Source organism: Typopeltis vanoorti, chromosome 4 (assembly GCF_054136105.1).
Source record: "Typopeltis vanoorti isolate ZY-2024b chromosome 4, IOZ_Tvanoo_1.0, whole genome shotgun sequence".
Taxonomy (NCBI): Eukaryota; Metazoa; Arthropoda; class Arachnida; order Uropygi; family Thelyphonidae; genus Typopeltis; species Typopeltis vanoorti.
This window is the reverse complement of record NC_143552.1, coordinates 57302747-57325825: the sequence shown is the minus strand read 5'-3', so window position 1 is coordinate 57325825 and position 23079 is coordinate 57302747. Positions and strand designations below refer to the sequence as shown.

At 35.5% G+C, this 23079-nt stretch overlaps 1 long non-coding RNA gene across 1 annotated transcript; it reads left to right on the top strand.

Annotated features, from left to right (window-relative positions):
- The first annotated feature begins 19836 nt into the window (after nt 1-19836).
- LOC150107328 (uncharacterized) lies at nt 19837-22894 on the top strand. The gene is made up of 2 exons (XR_016548189.1): nt 19837-20497; nt 22289-22894. It is a non-coding gene; the product is annotated as an uncharacterized LOC150107328 (long non-coding RNA).
- The last annotated feature ends 185 nt before the right edge of the window (nt 22895-23079 follow it).

Here is a 23079-nt window from a genome sequence, read left to right as displayed (position 1 = left end):
CATCGTTGCAAAACACTAAAATAATAATAATAAATAGTGAATATACTTTTTCACTGAACTATATCTGATAATCCACTTGAATAAATTTCTGTAAAAGTTCAAAATATAAGAGAAATGCATTAGCCAGTTAACAACCTGTGAAATCACGTGACCAATTTGATGAACCAATCGCATCTCTTCACCTATACGACTGCAACTACAGTTCAATTTTCCTGATAATTGTTTGAGCTTTATATAAGAAGATGTAATAAGAAATTGGATGCACGGTATTGTGAGTTTATTCTTCCCGATATCGAATTTCTTTTTGCGTTTGTACATGACGAAGTTCAGTGGTTAACCGTGGGATGCGCAAGGCTGCAGTTAATGTCTGATATACCGCGAGGAGAATTTTCCTTTTTAAAATCCATCCCAGAATTCAGCTGTCAATTGCACATGCGAAGCCTCAGAACAGAAACTAAACGGACATTACAACAAAGCCGCCATTTCTTCTGTTCACTTCCAATTGGCGTTTGACTGTCATTTGAGGACCGAACGGCTAACGTGTGCGAAAGGGCACAAGGGATGCTGCGAGAAGAATGAGGAGAAAACGAAAAGCCAATTAGCGCGAAGAATATGACAATTGATCCAGAGAGAGAGGTGTGTGTGTGTGTATGTGGAGCACATACTTGCGCTATCTCTCTCACACACACACAGAATTCCTTCTTCCTCCTTTAATATCTTTCTTTTCATTATTCTCTCTATCACGATGAGAATTCTATGTACGCCCGAATCCCTTGCATTGTTGCAGTGAATATTACAAGATTTCTGTAACAAGGCGATAGCTTTTACCGTTTTCCTTACCTTATTAACTCTCTCATATTTATATTAAAACTTTATTTAGAAATAGTTTTAATAAACGATGACTACCGCCTTTTAAAAATGATTCTAATTGAAAGAAGGCAGTAATCATCATCGCCGTCGGCGAAGCCATTTGGAATAATTTTAAATTATTTCTCGCATTTTGCGCGAACATTTCTCCTAACTTTTGTGCTAATGAATTTACATATGAAATAAGAATGAATAATTCGCTTAATGCAGAAAGTAAATATTTGGTAACTATTAATCCAATAAAAAAGAAAGACAAACATGTCTGCTTCAGAAAGGCTACTTCAGCCAAAATGTGAATTTTATAAATTCAAGCAAATTTGCTTCGGTTAAGCAAATTATTATCACGCTCCAGTGAATCTTGCGACTCGTTAAGTCTCAGTACGATTTCAGTTTAGTTATAAGTAAGGATTATGGCTCCATCCTGCTGAAACCACAACTCGGGTCTGTCCTCTACACCAAGACGTGCAAAAATTTCAATCATGGCCCGATATCGCTTCCCCGGTGACCATCAACTGCATCACTGTCGCCATTTGACAGAAACTCCAGATTATCGAAAGGAATGGAGCTTGTAAAGCATGTAAATATATGAATGAAGGATATTCTGCTTTTTTTTTTTTTTTTGCCAACCGTTTCAAACCACTGAACAACACTTAAAGCCAAGTTCCGAAGTTTCATTTTCTTGCCATAATCCTATTATGTGTTGTTTTCTCATTAATCTCAAGTAGAAAAGATAATGAATGTTTGTTTTTTTGTTGGGAAAATGAGCGACTTACAAATTTAAGGGGGGGGGTGAAGTAGAAAAAAGAAGTTGCTAGCTGGAATACATGTTTTTCTCAGCAGTCATACAAATCATACAAATCCACGCAGTTGGCAGAAATTGACGTCAAATTCGATCACACCCTGAAAAATGTCATTTGTCACGCGGAACTATATTGCCTTCTGAACGACTGGAATTGTTTATGTTTATAGTATGTACGCAAGATTTCGTTTTATGTGGTGAAATATTTAAGTTCGTGTAATAAAGTTATTCGGTTAAAAAAATTTTGGAAAAAAAATGAAAAACTTTTTTTTTCCAAGATCGCGCGCACACTTAAACATCTGGCCCAGAAGAATTAAAAAAAAAAAAAAAAAAAACTCAATGAGGATTGTTATTTAAGTTATCAGAAAAGTGAAATAACTGATTTACAGTTTTTTCTTACATCATCCTAAAGAGAGCGAAGGAATTCTACTTCATTTAATAATCAGCGCTAAATTAAAACTAAACGATCTTAATGAAGTAAAAAAACTTACTGTAAGACGCACACTGAAGTCATTTATGGCAACGCTGTTGATGTGGTGCGTACTCTGAATCGATCTACATTACGTTTGTTTAGTGGTAAGCCGACAGAGAAGAGGAAGCAGCCCACTAATGCGATAAGTTAAATGTGGGGAAAAGAAGAAAGTTGATGACTTAAATCACAAGTTGGTGAAGGAAATGAAGTTTTCCGAAATAAGGTTTTTCTCTCTACTAGATTATTAGGGGTTTAGCGCCAGTGTCAAGTTTCATCGAAATCGACTTTTCTGTGCAGACTACGATTCTTAAGTTCATCAATTTTCCATGCTTATCTGCAGAAAAGCGATCTTGTGAGCAGCATTTTAAGCGACAAAATGTCTTACCATATCCCAATCTAATGCAATGTTGTTTGTAAATAATCATGAGGATTCAGCTTATTATGCATTCTCGGAGATGAGGAAAAATATCCAACGATCGAACTGTTCAGTGAAGCACGTCAAGATGCACACAATACCAAAGTCAACCAAATTGATTATTATAATTTTTTTCTTTTAATTTGTGTGCAAGAAAACCTTTAACTTCAACAGTTTTCACAGAAAAACAAATTTGCTTTATCATGAAAATGTCTGCTGAGAATTCTATCCTTGCTTGTTTTTGTTATCAATACAGTCGACCCATTCCTCCACTCAATCGAATTATCTTGGAGCGAAAACCATCTTCTCACTGCGAAGTCATCGATTTTTTACCTGCCTGACTCTCACAGCAGGAAGGTAAAAAAAAATATTACCACACGATAAATCCAATTAAAATATACCGAACTTATTACCACGTATTTAATTGATAAGAGTAATAAGAAATATCTAATTTAAATAACGAAAGTATATCATACACTATTTGAAAAATATTACCAACGAATTTACATTAAAATTAATAGAAGCGCATTTCCTTGGTTTTTTAAATTACTGCCGAGTTAACCCTCAAGGTATTAATCTTAATTATTAAGATTCATCTGTTTTTCAACTCCAGAAAAGCGGGTTTACAAGAGGAAAAACCCCTGTCGCCATCTGAGGCTGGTTGACTCAACTTCGACCGGAGTTGTTTAGAAAAACGTCTGAACTATTGGAGAATATCTTTTCGGATTGGAATCATTTAAGGATGATCAACATGTTCGTGTAGATAATACGCTAAAATTTACCTGTCGGGCGATCTGTGTTGAGATATTACATCGTAAGTAGGACGGCTGTCATTGGCATGCAGTAGAATAGTGTTGCCATGGAAACACTGTTCGCCAACGTCCACCAGTGTGTATCTGTTAATGCACTTTAGCGAGTCCTAGATGAAGGAACATCAAGAGAACTTCACCGAGTTTGCCTGCACAGCTGCCATCCTGAGGATGTGGACGGTAACACTGAAGTTATGGGTAATTCTTAGATCAGGCGGCGCTCATCGTGGCTACCGTCCTTGCTACAATAGCACGATGAGGAGTTTTGAACACGTGACCGTAGTCAAAACGGCTGTATCTTTCTGACTGATAGGCAAAACATCTATCCTGACCAATCCACCATCTCAATACTTCCGTTTCTGGTAGCGATGTACAATTCCAAGACAAAAAGTGCAGACAAGCGATGAAAACTTGCTTGGGAAAGAAGTAATGTGACGGAAAATGAAATCGAAAGACACGGAAATCTAATTTTGAGACGCCATTCTCGTGAAAATGGTTTTTGCTTCTTCTCCCTTGACAGATTGGTTTGGAAGTGAAACGAAGTTTTGCTACTTGTCAGCGGTGAGAGGTAAGTTACCGCGAAAGAGAAGAAAACTTTTTCACACACTCATCTTGTGGCTTTATCAAAGAATGGGGATGAGTGAAGGGTTTTCGTTCTCTCTCTCAATTGTCTATTAGCATGCTCATCTCACTCGTGAAACAAGCAAATAGAAGCATCACAGTTTTTCATTGTTGACAATGTTTACACACATTTGGATGCTTGTTAAAGTTTCTTGATGTATTTCTTATTTATTTTCGTGTTTTGCCGAGCTTTCTTTTCGACAATTCATATATATTCATAAAAAAATTCATTTGCATCTATGGGATTTGAACTATCTATTGTTGTGAACAACCGGAAATTTCAAACAACACAATTTCATGTACTTTACTGTGACGCAATAATAACAATTGCACTGCGAGAGATTCAATTACTTTTCCGAGTGACTGGAATTTTATATAACTGCATTTTCTTTTCTATTGGTCTATATTTAACACAAAGTGGTTGGAAAGATTTCTGTACAGCTCCATTTTATAGTAATCGTATATTGGTATCTAAGTTATTGGTAAGATGATCAAAAAACGAACACAGTGGAATACAATTATGCTATAACATGTAATACACAATGGATTTTTTAACAGCAGCTGAAAAGCGAGTTGCTTGTTATTTTTTCCTAATGTAATATGAATAATAAAAGCAGATTTTGTTTAAAAGCAGAAGGAAGCACTGATGTAACTGTTATGAAAGGAGAAAATATATTTCGTTCAGTACCTCGAAACCGCATCCGGTGTGGTAGTTTCACATTTGACCTCGTTTCAGTGGATAAGGTTCTCATCCCTGTGCTCACTTTGAGAAAACATGGAGAGCATGGAAGACTTTATTTTCCGTCGACTTCTCCGCACTTGGTTTTGCCAAAAGGCTTAATACAATTTCTTTAGTTTGAGATGGTATCGGAATCGAGATCTAATTTTCCCAGGCCTGTGTGTTAAACATCGGCTCGAGTCACCGTTAAAAATTTACAATAAAAAAGTACGCTTTTTTGTGGCTTAAGTAGCAGATAAACCATACAGTTTAATTTTTTGGTAAACAAAGGTTTCGAGGCTATAAATTAAAATGGATAAGGATATCGTTTGCTATAAAAAAATTAAGCGAAAATGTGTTTTCGGTTACGAAACCAAGATAAAGCGTAATGTAGTGGAAGTAATCTTTTATATAATACTTACATATAATACCCTGGTTTAGATTAGTCTGAAACTGTTGTCCTTTTCATTTTAAAAACTTAAGGATTAAACCTGTAGACCAATTTAAATAATACCACTGGCTATATTGGTGCTGAACACTGCGCAGAGAGAAAAAGGTTTGTTCTACTTGGGAGAGAATGTTACGGGCAAGATTTTCACCGTTTGCTAATCCGTTCTATTCTTTATTTAATCCTACCAGTTTAATACACCTGGTGGTGCTCTTTATAATTAATCAACCTTTTACTCTTATGGGGGGGGGGGTCAGACGGAGAACTTTAGTCGTCCAAGTGGTTTAGAGAGAATTAATATCTCTTCTGTCAAAGAAGGGAGAACGCAATCCGTAGGGCAGCCTTTTTTTTTCCTTTTGCTTGGAAAGGTAGAAGTCTTAAGACTTTAATTACAAGCCGAAAATTGATAAGGAACTTTTTTTGTGTGTGCTTTTATTCGGTGCGATTTGAGTAGAAATTTGAAGCTCGCTTTCTTCTTGTTCGTCGAAAGTACTTGACTAGGAAACAAAGGGTTCTCCATCAGGAAATTAGCTGCTTATGAAATGTCAAACCTCGTGAAGGTATTAAAAAAAAAAAAAAAACAGCAAAACCCAATTACTCGCTTTGACTCCGTCACCTTTTCTTTTAACAGTGAGGCGGCACAATATTGAATTATGACTTCAAGCATAATAAATTGCTTAGCATTACTGCATTATTTAATTATTATTTTAATCGATTAATCATGTTGCTAATTTTGTTTTAAAAGATCTATCGAATCTGTTTTTTTTTTCCAGCTCATAGAAAACATCAATTTAAGTCAATGATCTTTCAATGGCAAACACTGAGATAATTTTTGAAGAGTTAAAGTAAATTAAGCCTAATTTTTAAAACTTGTACAGTAACTTACACAAGGAAACCAGTCAGAATTGATTTTTACCCTTATTATATAATATAGAATAAAATACTGTTTGTTTTAAGACGTCTGTGCCATGTATCGGAGACACAATACATGACGTTCTCAAGAACGAAATAGGCGAGTCATGCGTAGCTCAAAGTCGGATCACGTAGGATCAGTTACTGTGTAATTTTTGCTTAAAGTAAATCCATTAGCAAAGGACGGGATCACAGTTTAAGGTACTTAAAACAGCCATTTCTATCAGTTTCATCGGAATATTTATTTTAACTGTCGAACAGCTTTAATTCACGAACATAGCCACGACATAAGACTAAGCTAGAGGTAACTTGACCTGTTTAAAAAGTAAACAGAAGTGTAGTATGAAACGCAGAAAAGAGTAACCATGTAGGACGTTTCCTGTTGAATGAAGAAATGTTTTAAGTGATTTTAGTTTACACATCCGGAACTTGCAGTGTTAAATGTCTCCTGTGGTTGCTAGACGAGTTCCTGCTCTCTGCTACCGGATACTTTCCTCGTGCAAAGGTTACCAGGATACGCGAGACTTCAAATTGAATCCTGCAGGAAGAATTTATTAATTCTCATTCCGGTTGATAAACCACCCAAAATGAAATGTAAACACGGAGGGTAAATAAAACAAGCAAATAAAAATAACGTATCAAAGAATAATGCGCCAGTGAAATTTTATTCACTTGTGCGGAACTACCTGTTTACATATTATTGAATTCTTTTTTGAAGTTATCTTCGATAACTTTGAAGACATCCAGTTAAAGAAATATTTTAAGTCTTAAATTCTGTCTACTTTCTGATGTTTAATAAAACGTTGCCTGTTTTCTACTCTCAGTAGAATATTTAAATATCTTACGCTGCTTTATGAAAAGTTTCCAAACCCCTCTTTTCTATAATTCTTTATTATGCAGAGAACGTCGTAATATATTTTTCTTCTTTCGAAGGTCTAAGTATGTTAAAAGTTCCCATAGAAGAAACTCTAAGAGAATCTTTTATCCTATCAATAACTAGACAGGATAAAAGATTTCCCATATGTTACTTAGTGCTCCAGAACTTTCTTCCACCATCTATTCACGGCTTTTGCTACTCAACTCTCATTGTATATGTACACAATAACAGTTTTAATCCAATTTGAAGTCACCAGCATATGGACGAGCCATCATTGTTGATAGACTGCTTGAACAATCATAATATTTGCATTGTTGAATTGAAGCAACAATAGGAAGAGAAAACTGTAAAAAATATGCGTGCAGTTATTTGTAAAGCCACGTGTTAGTTAAAATTTTCGAGTTCTTGTTAAAATTAAATGGATATTTTCTGTGATTTCTCAAAACTTTGAATATTCACAGGAATTAAACAAATTAGATTTCGATAATAAAGTTAAGTATGTTCAGAGATGGAGATATATTTTCTAAGAAACTGGAAAAATGCGATAGTTTTGGATAAACTGCTTATCTGATGAATTATTCATTCAAATAAGGTGTGACCTAGAAGTCCATTCAAGTCTCCAGTTATAGAGAACACGATTGGCCCATAAACGCATGCACATCATGTGGCAATCATAGGTTAATACTAATAACCAATAACAGATATCAAACTTAACAATGGGGCATACAATAGCATTCTAACCAAGTTAACAGGAGCTCTACAACAATGTAGGGAATCCTATTGTTGGGATAGTTACAATTTTTATTTCGATTCATTGTCTGGAAGACGTAATTTTTATTGTTTTTTGGTTTCCTTTTTTTGTCTTCTGTTTTTTTATCACTTTCACGTTTAGAAATAAACTTTGCCAAAGAAAGTTAAGTTTTTTTGCTTCCACGACGTTGTCTGATTTAACAAGAAGGCTCGTGATCCGATTAAGTGATGTTAGAAGAAGAGATAATTACGCAACTTAGAGGTTTTAGTCTTAAATCTCGGCCTCTTCACTAGAGCTGTGTTTTCGAGACTTTTAATTACAAAGGTTACTGCGAGTCACCAGAGAATTACCTTTTCTTCAGAACGTCGTATGCAATTAAATTCAGGGCGCAATTTTTTTCTCTCCTCTGCGTTGAATAATCAGCGGTTTCATGGAGAGATGTACAGCAATTTATAGAAAGATTATCTTTACGGCTGCACAAACAAAAGATGTCTTTCTTTTGTATTACAAGAAACAGCGAACACGCTTCTGCACAAAACATTCCCATTGGTTAATTATAGGTAAAAAAAATGAAGAAAAAACTTTAAAAAAATTGTACGGAATCAAATAAACGCTTAAGATTATGAGAAAAGATTAATTTAAGAGAAAGAATAAAAAAAAAGATCAGGAACTCCGAATAAAGATAATGAGATTCATAAATTGCTAATGTCATTCATATTAATGAAGTTGCTACGTATTCTTATTAAAAAAAGTCAGTGGTGTTCAGCGCCACCTAGTAGCAAACTTATGAAGTACAAAACAAAAATAGCATTTGTTTCTTAAAGATTTTATTCATAGACAGATGCATAAAATAAGAATTTTATTTTTCTTTTTGTTCTGCATTTATTTTTTGCTCGTTGTTAGAGAATTTTTGCTATGGTTAGATATTCTCTCTAAGATGCTGTTGCATGCGAAAAGAATTCTTCAGTCTTGGATCCTCTATATGCACGAGTTTCTGACGTTCAAGTGCCAATTATAGAGTTTTCTCCTCTAGAGTTCGGTTATTGATCCAGGCATTTTCTATATGCACAAGCGAAACGGTATTTTCTTATAGCGGTAGACGAGTTTTATGTCTTGAGATAGCAGAGTCGTAAAATCCCATGTCTGGAGAACGTCGCCTTCCTCTGTTTCTTATATATCTTATATATATTCACTTTTATGATTAACCTGCATTGAAATTAGAAAAAATACTGTTACTAGGGATTTAAGAACAGTAAAAAAAAAAACTGCCTTCAACAAATATGATGTGGGGGTTTGTCACAGCGTGGAGAATGCGTTTATGACTTAAATGTCTGTTGAAAAAGACATTTATGACAATGATAATGGACTCCTATCGGCTTCCCCAAACATCTATTGAATGCACAGTCATGAATTAGATAAAACAAGGCTTAATTTCGGCTGTTGAGAATCTAATTCAGTATGCGGCCACGAGATGGCTCTGTCGTATAGCATATTAGTTTTCAGAATGGCCGATAAGTGCAGACGGAAGTAGCCAAAACTGCTTATGCTGTAAACGCCGAAATATTTTAAGTGGGCAGATTGTAGAAGTTCACAAGTCTACACCCCAGCAAGCGTAGAATATCGGACACGCCTTTGGATGCTAGCTCTTTCATAAGCATCACGTTAAATATGAATAAAATAAAAGAGGAACAGATTATTATAGGAACCAATCAGAACATAGCACGAGATACAGAGCAAATTCTATGCATTCAACTGTTCGTCAATAGAGTTCCTTATTTTGAACGAGAGTGATCTAAACGCCGGTGGAACATCAATGCAAAATGGACGATGCGAGAGGAGACAATAATATCGCATCCCCGTTTGATGACATACATGCGTGTGTTGTAATAGAATCTGCACGGTTACCGCAGTAAACAGGAAACTTAGAGAAGAGATGGAGATATTTGTAAGAAAACATCAAATACTCGGTTGTGGCGCTACTTGATGTAAATCTATATACAGAGTATAGAAGACTTTTATCGAATTGGAATAACGAAACCGACTTATGCACGTATTAAATTTCACTTAGACCCCCCCCCCCCCCATAAGAACGGAGAATTGAGCACTTAGATAAGTGGAATATGGGGTTGTTTACGTAAGCCATCTGAATAAACATTTGAATGTCTACAAAGATTTGTTACACGTTCATTGGCTTGTTGGAATATTTTGTCTTGTAGCGAGCTCCAAGTTTTCTCTTTTGATGGCCTTGTTGGTTAATTTGCTAATGCTGTTAGAGCACTTAACTGGCTAAGTGCTCGTCCAATTCAACTCAATTTTCCAACTCCAAAATACGTTCTTGGAATAAAGATGGCTTCAAGTGACGTTACTGCCATCTCTGTCCTTATAATCATTTTGGGTTAATTTCCAGGAATGTGTGCTTTCTCTCCGTCAGAGAGTGCGTGGGCCCTTTTCATCTAGCAATCTGAAACATTTCTGAGTACTTTAAATTGCCACATTAAGGATGAATAACATGCCAAGTAGAACCCAAGCAACTTATCTTCTTGTTGCGTCAAGATAAGACTAATGGATTTTTTTTTTGTTTCATTTTTATCGATAAATATACATTTTCATTTCTGTGAGGTGGGGGGCAGTTTATGTACGGTTCCGTTACTGGGTAAGCAGGGTATGCTTTCTTTTTCTTTAAATAGCCTCCTTAAGATAATTTCGTTGTGTAGATTTTGGCTTTCCCTGTTCCGCGATGTCTCACGAAAGAGGCCATTTCAGCCGATTTTTCTTGATAATCTCATTACTCTCAAATAGCTTCACACTCCCCGAACCAGTTCCTGATGTTTGTCTTCTGAATTGCCACACTTTATCTCTTACGCCATTGAACATTTTCTTCCTTTCCTCGTGACCTATCCTATTTGCACGAGTCGGTTAACAAAAAGGTACGCTTGTTCCATTTAGGTTTCCAGTATGCTTTAAGTTCATCGTGTGTGTGGTGCTACTCAAAAATCTCTCGAAATCGATGAAAAATTAGGTGCTTAGCAAGCCTTTGTGGATCCGATTAAAAAGTAGTTCTTAAGAATTGTTTTTCACAGAATAAAATAATCTTACTAACCCACTCTTGGAAACGGCTGAAAATCATCATTTAAAACTTACCTGCGATGTGGTCTCGATATCAGAAAAAATCTTCCTTATTCTGAGGCACAAGCTCATTTTATATCATTTTTATAGCCATAAATAAGAAAGAAAAAACACGTATCAAAGTGCGGATGGTGTGAGACCAAACGCATTATTTTGGCCAAATGCGCTGGATCATTGTCGTGATGAAGCTTCACACTCCCCGAAACGTAGTCCTTCTGGATGGACTACGTTTCTGATCGTTTCTTCGAGTATTCTCCCTTAAAACCATGAGGACACCTAAATGTAAGTTGACAATTTGAAGAAATGAGTCTGATGCGTCTTTCACAGTCCACAAAACACTTTTCATCATTCTTCCGGTTTGACCGGACCTTTCTGGCTTCTTTTACATTCCACGACATACTTTTTCTGATGCTGAAACATTTTAAAGATTTCTCCAAGCTGCAGGCAATGACAAGCCATAAACTAATAGCCCACGTTATGATAAGGATATTGAACATACTGACTCGCATGAGCAGTAGAACAATACTACCTAGCTGTAGGAAGTCAGAAGCCTTAAGGTTTCCCATGGAGTCAGTCAGGCAAAGCATTGATAGGAAGAGACTGAACTAGCTGGTGGATATCTATGACAGTTTCTTACTTGGAATTTTTCTCCCACCAACGAAGTGCGAAATGGCAGCTATAATTCACTCCTCTCTCCTGGCTTTAGCTGGCTAATTTCAAGAACTCAACTAATATTAGTAATGGACAGCAATACGATAATTATTTGGCCCACTACATTTGTGATGCTGCCAAAACGTAATGTATTTAGATGCAGTAGAAAGTAGGTATTCAGTGGTCTAAACCATGTTCATAAAAGTAGAATAACACTCATAGATTAAGCTCGGTTTTGTTTTCTTTCCTTACAATGAGAGGAGTTTTTCAGACGTTTGTTACCTTGGTGAAAGTTTGTAGGAATTAGTAGCAATGATAATTGCAAAAGATCGCCAGTTTAGAGTCGACTGAACGTAATTTCACCTTTTATAGGCCGTGAACGCGCACACGGCTGCATTCAAGGCCGTCAGTTTCTGATTCAAGATTAATGTATTGTCGTTACGGTGATTAAAATAATTTTTAGGAAAATATAAAAAAATAGCTGAATGAAATATATGCAATTTAGTCATTATATCGCTTCAATGATTCTCTTTTTCTTTCTTTCTCGTTTAAACCTGTATGTTTCGCATAGAAAAACAATATTTCTTTCCATCCTTCTCTCTCACTTGTGGCCTTTAAAGAATCTTTACGCATCTTAAGATAAAATGCGATGCATCCTGAGAGACGGTGTCTGCTAATACAGTTGCAATCTCTCAACCTTGCGGGGATTGCTACTATCGCTCGGGATTCCACCTCTGGCGCAGTCGCTCGCTGTTTGGAGCGATAGATCGATTCCCGTAGAAACAAAGTCTCATAATTCTACTCATCCGAATGGAAGGAAAGTGCCAATCGTTTTTATTCTTCGTTTTTTACGGACCTAATCAATATGAGTGACACACGCCGTCGCGTCTTTTCAAATTTCAACCGAACTGCTCGGATTTTTCGAGTTGCAAAAGACAGCTTTGCAGTAAATGGGAGAAGATTAACGAGACAGACCACGGCAGAAACTGCTTTGTTATGATGTGAAGGGGTCAAAGACATCCTCGGAAGAAACTTACATAATTACGCAACTCGCGTGAGTGTCTGCACAATAAATAGCATGGCTTTTCGTGCCCTTAAACATTTAGTTTCGTGCCTAACAACTTTGCGTTCAGTTTTTTTTTTTGTTTGTTTAACTTAAATTGAGCTTTAATGTTTTAAAGTTTTGTCATTTACTTACCTGCGTAAATAAAAAAAAAATTAACGAAAACGTGGCAAGTGCATATGGAATTGGTCACGTCTTAAAAAATAATTTTTTAAAGGCTCCTTTAAAATAATTATTTTAAGTCTTTTTTACTTTAATTCTAAAAGTAAATGTACGTCTCATGCTTACACACAATTTCATCCGAAACGACTTGAAATGTCTTAGACACCAGATAAGACATGATCATTTCTTTAGCACGTTGGCCTTGATTTTGAGCAAGCCGATTGTCTTATGATATATTAGCCTTGACCCATTTTGCGTAAAGCGATCTTGGGCTTGAATAAATAAATAAAAAAAATAGAGGATGAAGCATGGAATTAATATTTCACAGACGTTTTTCAATATTCACTCCTGATGGTATCTTGGAGGAAGGAGGATTGATCAGAATGTCACAAATCACTTATGCATATATGGACAGCCGGTAATTTTTTTTTTTTTATCATATTCAATATTTACTCTTGCGTTAAATGATTTTTATCAAAGAGCTAACACTAAAAAAGCAGAAGGAGCGGTCGGACATGAAACATAACCCAGTAGCGCAACCAGGAAGCTTCCGTAATAAATCACCACTTGTTATGGCATTTGACGCTTGGGTGATCTCACACACACACAAACACGCCATTTGCGTATTTATGTGTGTGAGATCACCCAAGCAAATGGCATTCTGGTCTTTCACTTAGTTCCGTTTTTCCAGACCAATTGGGGGGCGGGTATTACGTAGCATCATTTACAACTGTTCTGATTATTCATCTTCTTAATTTTATAATTATTTAAATAAATAACGTTTAAACGTTGACAAAAAAAAATAGGAGAAATAAGTTGCACGTTAAAAGGCAATTTTTGCAGTTCCTAATTTTCTTATTATTACAATGAAATCTTCATTTGTTTTCGTGCATTTTTAATTAATAAATTTAAATTTATCTGTAGGTATTTGACATTAGTAATAATGGCGCCATCTATGAATAATATGCGAAAACTAAACTTGTTTAAAGATAACTAGAATTGAAAACATAAAAATTTTCATATAATTAAAGTAGAGCAAATAATTATTTAGGCCACATCCATAATACGTGAAATACATTCCAATGAAAGAATGTCGTTTTTCTTTTCATAAAACCATCCATACTTCTTTACCTATCTAAAGAAAACAGACATGTCTTAGATCAAGAGGAAGAACTAATGCCCAAGCACCTCGTGAATTCATTTCCTCCTCCTATCGTCTTCCTTTTATTGGAATATCGCTCCACTCAGAATAATGGGCGTCGCAAATATCCGTTATTTCGTACCTTAAGTCAACACGCTGCTAAGAAACGATAACATTCACGAAGGAACAGGAAAGATCACATAATTAGAAATTAAATAATAATAAAAAAAGGCGTTGTTAGCATTGAATGTGCACGTTCAAAGATAATGCACGATGTATCATTACTGGGAATTTTTAATCGCAATCCTCGAAGTTCTAATTATGAAAGGAAATGAATAAAATCACCCCCCCCCCATCCCACCCCTTATTCATTTCGTATTGGCTGTTTGCTAATAACCGCCAGTCTCGTTTTGTTTTCTGTCTGCCGTGGCAACAAGACCGCATTTCGAAGACCCCCAAATCCTTCGGGATCAAAGATAATCCTGAAGCGAACATTATAAATATTCACTCGGTTTCTCCTACACGCGCACACCTTCGACTCCTATAATTAACTTTGGGAATGCTTCGAACAGTCTTATTTAGTTGTAGGCGTTAGTTTTTGTTTCTTTATTCTATCTTAAGATTGCCGCGTGTCTTACGTATTCTTTCCAGTGCTTAACAATAATGAGACGATCACAATGATGAGATCTGACACACCACACCACTACTCCGTACAAGATTTGCTTCTTTAATCCCTCGTGTTGCGGTACAGATGATTCGATTTATATCGGTTGAGTTTTTACTTGGTTTCGTTAGACTCCTAGCGTTGTTCGGAGTTCTTTATCATTGGTTCTTTATCTGCAGATGTTTATTCGTTCTAAATTATAATTGGAGAATGGGAATCCGTGACAATTGCATAGCGCATCGAAATCATCTGCATGAGCGAGTTGTCGTTAGCCATTGCCACAACATCTGTACCATTGCAAACATCAGCTGATCACTTAAATCAAAGGCAAATATCGGAAGTTCCACATGTCATTTAGCCTAAACGTATTTAAATTTCGTTAATCATTTCGATAAATTCAAAAACAAAAGGCTAATCAGGTACAAAATGTCACAATTCAGGAGTAGATATTTTTGAATTAAAGACGTCATCAACTGTTTTGTTCGTCAGGTCAGCTACAATTGGAGCTCTGAGTCTCTTGATCTCAATCGTCATATGGGTTATAAAATATTTCATGTATTGCTAATAAATATGAACAACACGTCATTTGGTGTATTCTTTACCTTATTTTAATATTATAGAAGACAATCTTACGATTAGGTCTTTCATATGGTTTACTAGCATTTGCATTAACCAGTACTCTTCGGCTCCAACCTGGTTAGTTGAGTGGTTAACGTACTCGCTTTCCAAATAGGCTTTCGCTTGTAATCTCGGCTGTGAGCATGGATGTTGGTGATTTTATTTAGGTTGAGGTGGAGATAAATATCATGTTCCGTGTTAGAAATCCACCCTGCTTATTGGAGTCAACTATTTTCAAGCTATTTCCACCCTGAAATAGCTTGAAAAAAAAAGTTCGTTTGGTCCCTAGAACTGGGTTTCCAGATCCTGTATATTTAATACTGCCTATTTGCAGTACTAAATGTACAGTATACTATGGATGTACTATACTGTAAGTCTCGTAGGTGGGATTCACATAAAAAGAAGCCAAGTTTGTGAAATCAATCCACTCGTCCAAGACGAGTTGAGTTTTTTCGAGTCGTAGACAGAAGTAGAACCCGAGGTCTTCCTGACCAAAGGGCTCCCTAAATCAACTGAGCTACGGAAGTCCCATTTGATATGCGAAACTAATTGAAAGCTCACTTCGTGCAGAGGCTGTTGAGCTTCATGTACGTAAGAATAATAAAATGTTCTACATCTTCTCTCTTATTTCGAAACAGGATTTGAATATTTTTGTTTCTTGAATCTTCCCATGCAGCCATTCGTTTTACTTGTCATCAACTCTTAAGTAAGAAATCGTATTGTGTAACTATGGCAAGTGACTTGTTTTTATTTAAGCAATCTCAAGAGAATTTTAGAATACGAAACTTCGTATTTCCACCTGAGTAATCAAGTTGCGTGTGCGTGCACGCACACCATCGGAGAACGCACTCTTGCATTTTTGATGCGTTTGTTTACTAGCGAGGACAGAATGCGCTCAACTCATTTCATATTAAGATTCAAAAAAAAAAAAAAAATGCTGCAACGTCTATGTAAAAAGCTTCTTTGTCTTGTAAAAGTGTGAGTTCTGTTTATAAACAAGGTTGTGTTCTTTGAATAGATTTGTTTAAAGGAAAAACATAAGCCGTTTTTAACTTTTTACAATACATAACGTTTTAATTAAGTACTTAAAATTTAGTTGTCAAATGTTTTAAAACTATTTTATAAACAATTTCGTATTTTAATGAGTTCTGTTGGTACCAGTGCATAAATACTAATTAGGATCTGTCCGTCCGTATACAATTTAGTCCGTCCTATATTTCGACAAAGTCAAACTGGCATCATCAGGGAACAATATATGGATTAAGATACTTGCACAAATTCTCTACATGAGTGAGACTGAAGTGGAGAAACAAAGATAAGTCCCAAGTTTTAAACAGAACCCCTACTGGCTTGATTGGATGTTTTTAGCCTGAGGATGAGCACTTTTCAGAATTGAGGCAGATTCATGCATCTCAATGTAAGCTTTTTTAAAAAAACAGAGGCAGATTCCAGGAAGTTTTGTATTTGTGTTATTCGCTATGGTGAAGTAAGGTGACCTTTTCCAAACAGATCTTGTAGTTGATATCCAAGTGTGCGAGTTCTGAGTGGCCATAGTGATGACGGTAGATGTGGTACTCGGAGATTCTGACGTTGGCCGTCCTACCTATTTGGCCAGAGTAGGACTAATTGCACCTAAAGGACATTTGGTAGATATATCTATAGACTGTCAACTTTTATGTGGTCTGAAAGTTGTCATTACATTATTTTCTTACGATTTTTTGCAACATTTTCAGACATGCCTGGATTATTATTAAGAGAGGCTACACGCACAAGCTATCATACTTATTCTCTTATTCATTCACGCCGCTTGCACTCACAACATCCAAAGGCAATCCATTGCAATCACGCATCATCCTATGAGAGAAAAATCTATCCCTCACCCCTTCTTAGCAGCATTCATTCTCAGCTTCAGAGAAATGCCCTCTTGTCCTTTCCCCCATCCGTCCATAAATTCCGTCAATTGAAATCCTGTATGACCTTTTCAGAAGTTTGCAAGTCTCAATCATATCACTCCTCTTTGCTAGTGTCTGCATTCTACAAATTCTCAATCTGTCTTCATAATCCACAATCCTGAAGTTTTCGCAATTAAGAGAATGTATTATGTTAAAAAAATTTATAAGTGCATCATTCTTAAGATGCTTATACTATGCTTGGGTCAATTCCTCACTGCAATGTAGTATCACCTTTTGGAGTGGAGATGACTACAACAATCTGGTCTGCTTCCTTTGATATGAATACAAATTAGAATAATTAGAGCTATAGCTATTATTGACTACTGACCACATTCAACCAACCATCTGTTTGGCATTCATAACATTTTGCCATTAAAGAAACTTTATCTCTATGGTTATATATTATATGTAAGAAAGAACGTTGTAAGTTTTTCGGTATGTAATGTAGACTATGGTTTACGTTGTGGCCGGAAATTGTTGGTAGTACCCAAAGAAATATTTCACAAATCCTTTGAACACCTAGCAACAAGCAGCTATAATAAACTCCCAAAATCAATAACCTCAGAATATGCATTCAGAAAAAGATTGAGCGACTACCTCATGGGACTAAATAATAATGTTCACTTTTGTTTTAAACGTATATTACAAGAGATCACTATAACTCGCATATCATGTCCAATTATGATTCTAAAACATTGACAAGTATATACCATTTTCTACTCTATTTGTATATATAAGGAAAATATTTTTGTCTATAACAAAATAATCAGCCAAAAACAAATGTAAAAACCAACAGAAAATATGATAGTAATACTTGAATCGTATATTTAAAAATATTGTTTATACGTGATGAGAATAATAAGTTATGTGTGTGTGTATATATATATATATATATATATATATATGTGTGTGTGTGTGTATTGTGTGTATATATATGTATATGTATATATATATATATATATATATATGTATATGTGTGTATATATATATATATATATATATATATATATATATATATGTATATGTGTGTATATATATATATATATATATATATATATATATGGGATTGTGATGGATTTAGGGTTTGGAAGGGTAGGAGTTTAGGGGATTGTATCCATTGACTAAGAAGGTACTTTGTATGGGATTAAGTTCTGTAGTGAAGGCATTATCAGAATAAATCTATTTCGTACTGTTGAAGTTTTGCAAGACTGCTATCCAGTGTTAAGTGTCTTGAAATGTTTAAACCTCTGCACCCGTGGACATCCAAAGTTTTCTCTTCCTCCACATCAGACACCCCTTTTCAGCAGTTCTCGAGTTAATAAAACAGTTGTCTCGAGCTGATGTTCAGAGAAGGAAGTGCACCGGAAGACGCAGTGTGTGCGCGCGCGCTAAGGTAGAAAATCTTAAAAGAAGCCATTGCTGACAGCTGTTATGGTGTGTCAAGAAGATAAATGACGCTGTTCTTTTTCGGACGCAAGTCGCCTTACACTTGGAAGAAATGCTTCAACAAATTCGTACTGCAGTGACGTCATCAAACGTGACGTGTGTAAGGACAAAGAAACATGCATCGTCGATTACGTGATGTGAACGAATGGATGCACAGTTTGCAAGAACTCGACGTACTGTGCAGATGTGGGAAAAACTTTGAATGGTCAGGCAGGACCAGTAAGACATTTGTCGAAATTTATTCCTACCCAGGTTCGTTTTTATGGTCCTGAAAGACAGAGTTTCCATAATACGAGACAATTAACTGATTGGGATCCGAATGAGAACTAATATCGCTTAGGAGAAAGGAGAGTGCGAAATGCAAAGATGGCTTACGAGATAAGAAGCTCGATATGTTTTTGAGGACCCAATGAAAACTGTTTGGAAACCAAATGAGTCTCGATAACTTTAAACCGACGTCCCACGAGATGCATGTCGTTTGTCAACAGATTTATAAATTTATAAATTTTTATAACGTCCTTAATTTGAGAATAAACTAAAAACCGATACAATCACTCATGTAATTCACACCTGGTATGTTTCCGAAGTATTCGGTGTACAATAATGGAAGAACAACATAATAAAATGAAAATTTTACATGAAAACTAAAATAATTATACTATTTAAAAAAATAAAAATTAAGTTAATAAAATTCAGATGCGGTGAACATAGCACCGTTCATCCAATCATCTGCACTCGTATGCAGTCACCATGACCTTTAGTCGAGCAGGCACTTGAATGAAAATGCATTTGAAAGCCCGTGACCCACACACAACTTGTAAACATTAATAAGCTTAGTGTAAGCTTCCGATACTATCATGGATTGAAGAAACACGCTAATATTTCATTTGAAATCGATATTTTAGACTCCACATCCCGCTCTATAACAAACTTAATGAATTTGAAATACGAGAAAAAAGCAAATGTATAAATTAATTTATTTAGCGCATGCGTGTTAATTATTATAGTTTTTTGTATATTTAGCTATAAAATATAAATGGATCTATAATATTTTCTGTTATTTCATCCTTTTTTTGACAAAATAAGATTTTTATTCTTAAAATTTAATAATAAATTTGTATACCTTTTTTTTAAATAAATTTCCACTTAATAAGTAATTGTCAATTTTTTATCCTGTCGGTAATATATATGGCATGTCAGTAAGACTCAACGTTGTACGTGTCGAGGTAATAATTCCAGAAAAAGGCGGAAGATGGCGCCAAGTACAATAGTTGTAAATTTGCCAAATTTTCATTGCCGACGTTTCGACCAGTACTGCCGTAAAACAGTGTGGCAGAGGCGGATAAGTGGGTCGAAGCGAGCGAAAGATGTATGGGTAAACAAGACTCTAATTAGATTAGAGCCCACAAGGACATCTTTGTGTGCATACGCTTTTCTAAAGCCAGTATTCCATCGAACACCAGGAATATCACAAACCGTAAGGAACTTTGCTATATTTGCTTGAATTTTTAACTGCAACGAACTGCATTCATCCTTGCGTGCTTCCTACTGCATTGTTTCCTTCCGGTTGCTATTGGCAACGATTGACCGTTTGCTTTTTTTGTTCCGAATAAAATAATAAAAAAAAGAAAAGCCGGTAAAATCAGTAAGACGCGAGTATATTGGAAGACTTTCGCCCACCCTAATCGTAGAATATGCATCTCTTAAAGCGGTCTACCTTGCTCTTATCCGCGTGCTGCTTGGTTCTAATTTTTCTCTCGTGGCGTATTGATTGCCAGTTTTTAGACATCGAAGGCAGTTTCTGTAGCAGAAATTGGCCCGAAGGTGGTTGCTGCATCGGAAGACAGGACGAATGTGCGGTTCCTGTAATGGACACGTTTTGCTACTGCGATGTATTCTGTGATCGTCGCGAAGGGAATGATTGCTGTCCAGATTATTGGGAACACTGTCTGGGAGTGCGGCAGCCGACGGAAAAAACAAAATTGGTGAGTACGAATTTTTACGTTCTATTTCAATTGTCTTAAGTCAGAATTCTTGTATAAAATGCTGTGATGCTGATTTAAATCCTACCTTTGGTTAATAATAATAAATATTTTTTATACATCACAATTTTCGCATTGTTAATTGTTGGGCAATTGGTGCAAATCCTAACAATGGCTTGCTGAGGGATAAATTTAATTGTTATAAACGAATTGTTAAACATCGAACAATTTGAAAGGGATTGGAATGTAATGGAACTTTTGATTTAAAAGAAAAAACGTAAGATGTAGCCTGTGCTGTCATCAAAATGATTATAGCGTAGATTGTTTTTAATACATCGCATATATACGGTTCCTAATAAGCAATTTCTACGCAACTCTCCTAAAATACTTCTGTTAGATTAAAGGGGAAAAAAATCAAAGAATACTAGGAAACCGTACGAAGACCTAAAGATTATAGTTGGGTAAATGAAACTATAGCACTCAATACGCTTCTTTTTACCTGGAAATGTGCATTAATTTTATCTTAAAAAGGTGACCAAAATTATGTTTTTCTGATGTATCTTCTGTTCTCTCCTCCTACCCTTAAGCTGTTTTAGTCTTCTCTCTGTCTATCTCTTCACATATTCTTTGATGCAATAGAAATAGATTTTACGTGTGTTAATGATTATCCTGTTTATATATATTTCAATATATATATATATATATATATATCAAGTTTCTTTACATTTAAAAATACGAATAATGGCTATTTTAATGAATCTTATCATTGCGACCAAGAGATGGCGCCACAATCTTGACAAAATAAGAAAACCAGGAAATTAAACATCATTGTATGCGTTTAATTATTCAGCATGAATTCGACAATTGAAATCAATTAGCGAATGTTGAGTTAATTTACGCGACGTCACATAAATGGGAAGTGTCGCCTAGAGTATATTTAACTTTCATGAACTTATGTAAATTGTATGACGAGATACATGAATAATATTTTGGAATTTAATCTGTATTAACTGTAGATGGAGCTAATGAACAAATGCACTTCACTTTGCGTCATTCAACAATGGATTGTAAAACTCATTGTTGAAATATGCAAACATTGTCTTGTGTTGCGTGACTCAAAGTTCATGCTGTGCAAATGTTACGTTTACTAAACGAAATTATGAATTAATTAAAGCATCCAATCCTGCCGAGGGCTTAACAGGAATGTAAAAATGATTAAGTCACGGATGGTTACGCGTCCTTGAAGTGGTTTCACCTTGAACATTACTTAAAAAGGTCATTTTTTTATCTGACATTTTCCATGTCTAATAATTTAAACAGATCATCAATCTAAGGCCATAAAGTGAACCTTAGGACGACACCGGAATGGAAGAACCAAACATATCACTTGTTTCTATCATGGAAAGATGAACAGCGGATGTTTGCATAACACAAAGTACAACATTCCTCTTCAGTGTCGTAAGCATTATTTAAGATGATCTGGTTATTTATGGCTTGTTGCACAGTCCCGTTACGACTTCACAGCGATACATTACCCACACATGGCTAATCCCCTTCGCTCAAAAGGGAATTCCTTTGTGGTTTCTTTTTATTAATATTTTTTCTTTTTCATGGGTACTTTATTGCAGTGCGCCAATGTAAGAATTATGTCAATGCATGTTTTGTATTTGTTACAAGAAAAAAATTCTAATATAATTGTCTGTAAACCTAATTTAATTTGTAGGCTTGCAAATGAAGGTATTATGCCAAAAATTGCTTGTATATAATTGAAAAGCTTAATTTTTCTTATTTCAGATCTACACCTGGAACAAGCCACGTGCGTGAGGATGTGGCCCTCGGCTAGTGATAACTGCTCGTTAAGCTTCTGAGATTACCTGCATGTTCCTTGGTGTAAAAATGGAACCCAACCTGAGACCACATGATTTCTGTATATATCATGTATTTATGTGCTTTTTATTGTGTATACAACCGCATAGTAGTACCTGAACAGTAGTTATTTTTCTACAAAATATTACATTATAGAGTTCTTTAGATGTCTCATTTATTCCACAAGAGTAACTGCAGGCTTCAATGGCCTTGCTAAAAGATTCATACTATGCATTATTAGTCACTGCTAGTCTACCCTCTGGGTATTGATTTTTTTTTTCCATATTATATATTAATTCAGTTTATTTCCATGATCCTTTGTAATCTTTTTCTGCCTGAGAGATTTAATTGAATGGCCTGAATAAAATAAAGAAAAAAAAACTGTTCATGTATGATTTGTTATCAATAAAAGTGGAAGTAAAGGGCCATTCTGATATGCAATTGTAACAAATTGTAATTGTTCTTTATTGCCTAGAGGTCTTAAATATAAGATCTTTCATCTCCTTTGATAAAATAAATGAGTGAAAGTCTTAATTTTTTTTTTTTTAAAACATCACTGAACACACTCATGCGCACTTCAACAATCATCTACTGAACAATATCAGTAACAATATCAAATCGCAGCTGTTTAATAATTAGCTGAACGTCACGTGCGATGATATATCATTGTTGTCAGGAAGAGTCTCTTTTGAATAACTAAGCCGTGAACAATGAGTTTC